This window comes from Pecten maximus, chromosome 2 (assembly GCF_902652985.1).
Source record: "Pecten maximus chromosome 2, xPecMax1.1, whole genome shotgun sequence".
Taxonomy (NCBI): Eukaryota; Metazoa; Mollusca; class Bivalvia; order Pectinida; family Pectinidae; genus Pecten; species Pecten maximus.
In genome coordinates, this window is record NC_047016.1 from 20,717,851 (window position 1) to 20,724,326 (window position 6,476).

Genomic DNA, 6,476 nt, shown 5'->3' on the forward strand with positions numbered 1-6,476 from the left:
ATTTATTTATACAGATTAAGAAAATTTCCATGCTTGGGTTTGTAATCATTATCACAAAATACTAGCGACGATATAGCTTTAACTACTAGTAAAAGGGAAGTAACTCTTCTAAGTAAGTAGATAAAAAGATTAAACACGTGCAGTTCTCTTGAAATCAAACTAATTTGTATATAACAAAACACTATATCAAACGATATCGATTGACACTGATGAATTTTAGATTATTTGTTCATAACTATATATAGACTGCATCTAAAACATAGTTATGTTATGTATAATAAGTATCCTTTTCAGTGTTTGGTGCCGGGATCATAGTCTGGAAAGGGCATTATCTCATTATATATCTAATCATGAAAGACATTGCCACAATTATATACACTCAGTGATCTGAAATATTAAAGATTCTACATCGCCAAATACACTGCTTTTCCCAAAAACGACACCCGTTGTATCGAAATGTATCTAACCAACACCAACAAACTGAAAAATTGATTACTGACTCCTCATATTCATCGCTTATAAGACCTAAAGTTAAATCCAAAACATATAGGTGAAGCATGATGGATTTAATTATTTATCCATTCAAAACAAAAAGGTAAAAGGAAAACTTAATTTAGGAGGGTGCTGATAGTGTAAAGTTTTTAACTATTGGTATTTGTATGTTCAGTCGGTCATCATTATACTTTATCGAACATGTAGCATCTTTAAAGATATGTGTAGTCCCTGTCGTACTTGTTGGTGTCAAATGTATTTCATTCACAACAATACTTAACGCAACAATAAACTGTCAACAATAAGCATTGTATTCATCCTTGTCCCAAAAGATACAACATCAGTGAAGTATTCGCATTCCAGATCTCCAATACATTCCTTACACATAGAAAGGTAGGATATCATAGAATGTATTTTGAAATCATGTTACATTAAAAAGAATTAGAAAACATCCGGAATTTAATAATATAATTTTTGATAAGTTTTCATTTTGTATCTACTCTATATCATTATTTGCAGCAGAAGTAGTAGATGCAACACAGGACGATTATACCCGAAAATCCTCCTCCTCCGCCAAGGGCTATGAACAATGTGGAATGCGAGGACGAATCTGAAACAAAAATGAAACATTAAGTTTTCTTTAGGAAATATGTTTTCATCCACTTCAAAGGCTAACTAGTTACTGTTTAAATAATTCTTGAATTTAGATTGATCTTTTATATAAAATGATAATGACATAGTTGTGAAAACACATTAAATACCTTCCAAAATAAGTAAGCATATAATTGTTCATTTTGAACAATTTAACTTTACATTCCTATTGATTTCCTTAAAAAAGACGAACCGTTCTCTAATTCCCAATTTTTGTTTAAAGATATTAATATCTTAAATGTTTTTTAATAATACATTGAGATTGCAGGTAACAAAAACAGCTGCTTAACTACCTACCCACAATAGAACCACTACATACAATAGAACCACTACCTACTGTAGAACCACTACCTACAGTAGAACCACTACCTACAAGAGAGCCACTACCTACAATAGAACCACTACCTACTGTAGAACCACTTCCTACAATAGAACTACTACACACAGTATAAGCCCTACATACAGCAGAAAGATGAACTTAACAATACAAATATCAATAGTTTATGCAAGTATTGAATGTTTTTTTTTAGCACAATAAGCCAAGCTATCAGTCAAGGATTTTAAGCAAGAAACCAACCAGAATATGAGTTCATTAGATGACTAATCACGATAAAAACTGCGTGTTAGTCTCGTCAACTTACCCTCATTCTCTGGCGTTGAATCATACTGGGACAACACTGGGTTTACTAGCAATGTCAGACCTGTCAAACAAAACAGAAAAATGCTAAGAAAAAAAATATTAAATTGATAAACGAGTGTGAACATGAACAACAGAACAGCATATGTATCTGCTCGGGAAGCCCGATTAGAAAACAAGTAATACCAGTTATTTCGGACGAGAAAGCTGCTTCATCGACGACGGGCCGCTATGAAAATATCGGTCGAATCAATCTTAAAAGGAGAATCAAACAAAACAAGAAATTAGCTAAAATCAAACAAAATTCATAACTTTTAATTTTATAAACGATGGATATTTTTTATAATATCAGAAAATAGCATGGGACAGTGTTTTATTTCATTGAGGTAATGAGAAAAGAAAATGAGATGTATCTACCCATCTATACTGGAGCAGATTTTCTGACAAAAATAGTCTACGAAATGTCACCGGTATATATGGGGGATTACTATTTTACAACACTTTGCTTAGTCTTGTATATCGTCCAAGATTTTGTTAGCATACCCGAGCCTCTGATGGTTCCCCTTTCGTGTTCAACTTGCTTTTATACTGGGCTTGATTCGGCAAAACAATTTTAGTAATTAATACCTTGTCTAATCCTTCTATTTCCTTTTAAGACTCACTTAAAAAGAGCTGTATCTAAGCAAAGACAAAAATAAATTCATTGAAAATGTCGATTGGATACACCCTTAATACATCAAACCTATGCGACTGTAAACATTTATATATCCGCTACTATATATATATTTCAACTAAGAACATAGTTTTAATAACCAACAAGGAACCCATTGAACTGTAGGATTAACGTGATAAGTTCCATTTCATATTGAGAATTTGCTCTTTTTTCGGTAATATATCTCCTTCAAAGTGGGATGTTGACATGTCACAGCCTAATTCACCTTTATTTAATTGTTGAGTTTTGTAATATATTGTACAAAATGAAGTTATGTCTAGTTGTTATAACCACTGCGGTAACGTGACGCTATGCTGACCTCTATTTGTACATGGCTGCTATCGCCAGGGACTTAAGTGTTGCCCGATTAAATGAAATATCATACAGCATATCCAATATAAAATGGTTTCATTAATGCCTAAGGTATACTCACAGATATAACCCCACATGATGAACCTCGTAAATAGCCCGACATTGACGTCCATAGTAACCGGAACAAGTAGAAAGTGATGATGTTCTGGAAACAAAAACAAAAGAATGTATTTCAAATCAAGCAAATAATAATCACTAGGATATCGGAGTCTTGCTCAGTACAAAATACGTTATATTCGTTAAGAATATACACTTCAAACATGTTAATGAAATATAATGGTTTTGCATTTAGCTACGTTGAGGACAATTTATGCATTGTGAAATCGATGCACCACAAACCCTAACAACTGACTAAAATGTCTTACAATAATATGAAATGTTCATACAAAAACGATACTAGATGTTAACATCTTTCCAATGAATTAAACTATACCATACAGCTGTTTCGTCCTTGTAGGACTCGTCGGTGATACATAGGGTCCAAAGTGACCATACTTGCTAACTGAGTGCGGAACTCAAAACATGGTCGAAAGAAGTGATGATTTCTCCCACAATGGAAATGATGGAATTGTATTACATCAACAAGCGATAACTTATTTGCGCTGGTAAAATGGAAAACGGGCAATTTCCGTTATCAGATGGTTATTTGACCCCGCAAATAACTTCACTACTAAATGCTCAATTTGCTTTGCGCATTGTCACCGCAACGAAGTATTATTAAAAAGTATTCGATTCTATTTGTTCACTACGGTAAACTAATTTGTTATCATCATTGTTATAATTATTATGATTTCAAGGTAAAATGAATGTTATTAAAGGAAGAATTTGAATCATTATCAAATGACAAATGACATATTTCTAATGCCAAACATTAAATCACACGAAACAATAAATCGTATGATGTCACTGATTCTCAGTCAGCCAATGTTTAACATAGTGTGGTTTTTACCTTCAATGTTTAACATACAGTGTGGTTTTTACCAGCCAGTAATTAACATAAAGTCTGGTTTTACCACCAATGTATCACATACAGCCACCTGGTTTTTACCAGTCAATGATTCACATACAGCCTGGTTTTTACCACCAATGGTTAACATACAGTATGGTTTTTACCACAATGTATCACATACCGCCGCATGGTTTTTAGCAGTCAATGTTTAACATACAGCCTGGTTTTTACCAGTCAATGTTTCACATACAGCCTGGTTTTACCACCAATGTTTAACATACAGCCTTGGTTTTACCACCAATGTTTAACAAACTGCCTTGGTTTTACCACCAATGTTTAACATACAGCATGACTTTTACCACCAATATTTAACATACAGCATGGCTTTTACCACCAATGTTTAACATAAAGCATGGCTTTTACCACCAATTTTTAACATACAGCCTGGTTTTTAGCAGTAAATGTTTACCATACAGCCTGGTTTTTAGCAGTCAATGTTTAACATACAGCCTGGATTTTACCACCAATGTTTAACATACAGCCTGGTTTTTACCCCTCAATGTTTCATATACAGCCTTGTTTTTACCGGTCAATGTTTCATATACAGCCTGGTTTTTACCGGTCAATGTTTAACATACAGCCTGGTTTTTACCCCAATGGTAAACATACAATCTGGTTTTTACCGGTCAATGTTTCATATACAGCATGGCTTTTACCACCAATGTTTAATATACAGCCTGGTTTTTACCGGTCAATGTTTAACATACAGCCTGGTTTTTACCACCAATGTTTAACATACAGCATGACTTTTACCACCAATATTTAACATACAGCATGGCTTTTACCACCAATTTTTAACATACAGCCTGGTTTTTAGCAGTAAATGTTTACCATACAGCCTGGTTTTTAGCAGTCAATGTTTAACATACAGCCTGGATTTTACCGCCAATGTTTAACATACAGCCTGGTTTTTACCCCTCAATGTTTCATATACAGCCTTGTTTTTACCGGTCAATGTTTAACATACAGCCTGGTTTTTACCGGTCAATGTTTAACATACAGCCTGGTTTTTACCGGTCAATGTTTAACATACAGCCTGGTTTTTACCACTAATGTTTAACATACAGCCTGGTTTTTACCGGTCAATGTTTAACATACAGCCTGGCTTTTACCACCAATGTTTAACATACAGCCTGGTTTGTAGCAGTAAATGTTTTCCATACAGCCTGGTTTTTAGCAGTCAATGTTTAACATACAGCATGGCTTTTACCGGTCAATGTTTCATATACAGTATGGCTTTTACCACCAATGTTTAACATACAGTATGGCTTTTACCACCAATGTTTAACATACAGTATGGCTTTTACCACCAATGTTTAACATACAGTATGGCTTTTACCACCAATGTTTAACATACAGTATGGCTTTTACCACCAATGTTTAATATACAGCATGGCTTTTACTACCAATGTTTAACATACAGCCTGGTTTTTACCGGTCAATGTTTCATATACAGCCTGGTTTTTACCCCTCAATGTTTAACATACAGCCTGGTTTTTACCACCAATGTTTCATATACAGCCTGGTTTTTACCACCAATGTTTAACATACAGCCTGGTTTTTACCGGTCAATGTTTCATATACAGCCTGGTTTTTACCGGTCAATGTTTAACATACAGCATGGCTTTTACCGGTCAATGTTTAACATACAGCATGGCTTTTACCGGTCAATGTTTAACATACAGCCTGGTTTTTACCGGTCAATGTTTAACATACAGCATGGCTTTTACCACCAATGGTAGACATACAATCTGGTTTTAACCAGCTAGTATTTAAAACTCAGTCTGGTTTTAAACACAGATTTCATGTCATGATACAACACATTTACATGTATAAGCATGGTCAAGCAGCGGTAAATTGATTACATCAGAACTAACTCGTATTTCATCAAGGCCTCCAATAAAAACACATTTATGTCCAATACTTAAAAGAAAATCCATCAAAGGATCCCGTTAGAGTGCTGAAAAGGATGTAAAAAAGTAACGGTGACCTGCACCTTGACTCGGCAACCTCGAAAATATCATGTTCTTTTGTAATTGGTTGAAGTTTGATGATGAAAATTCCTTAATCCCTAATGAATAAAGCCGCTAGAACGTTAACAAAGTTTGGAGTTACGTCCATACAAGACGGTCTGAGAGGATCTAGCATGGTCTCCGATAAAAGTACATACACGAATTAAGGAAATAGGACACTACATAGTTTCTACATAAAAAAATAATGCTTTGATATTTATAAATACTAATGTTAATACAATTATTCCTTTAGGTTCCGCAGCAAGGCGCAATTGAATTTTCCATGGTTTTGGGAGGCATTGCCAGCTAGGTCTGTTTAATGCGCCATCACTCTATCGTAGTTATCCTCTTACAAAAAGGATTAAAATTAACACACTTGGCTATAAAACAGCAATAAGATAAACTACAATAAAGCAATATATTAATAGTAAGCAATAGTGTTAAAAATGAAAAATGTAAAAGCATCCAGGCGGGGTTATGAAATGAAAAGAAAACGAAATAACCCTTGTTTGCAGATATTACATCGACAGATCATGACATTAGTGACCAAGCATCCTGATCTATCTAAAGTTTTCAACTCTTCGGATGGGA

The 6,476-nt window shown here is 34.3% G+C and overlaps 1 long non-coding RNA gene across 1 annotated transcript; it reads right to left on the bottom strand.

Annotated features, from left to right (window-relative positions):
- Positions 1-294: 294 nt before the first annotated feature.
- LOC117321489 lies at positions 295-3,019 on the bottom strand. The gene is made up of 3 exons (XR_004531372.1): positions 2,926-3,019; positions 1,785-1,844; positions 295-1,102 (listed from the first exon to the last, which is right to left on the bottom strand). It is a non-coding gene; the product is annotated as an uncharacterized LOC117321489 (long non-coding RNA).
- Between the last annotated feature and the right edge of the window lie 3,457 nt (positions 3,020-6,476).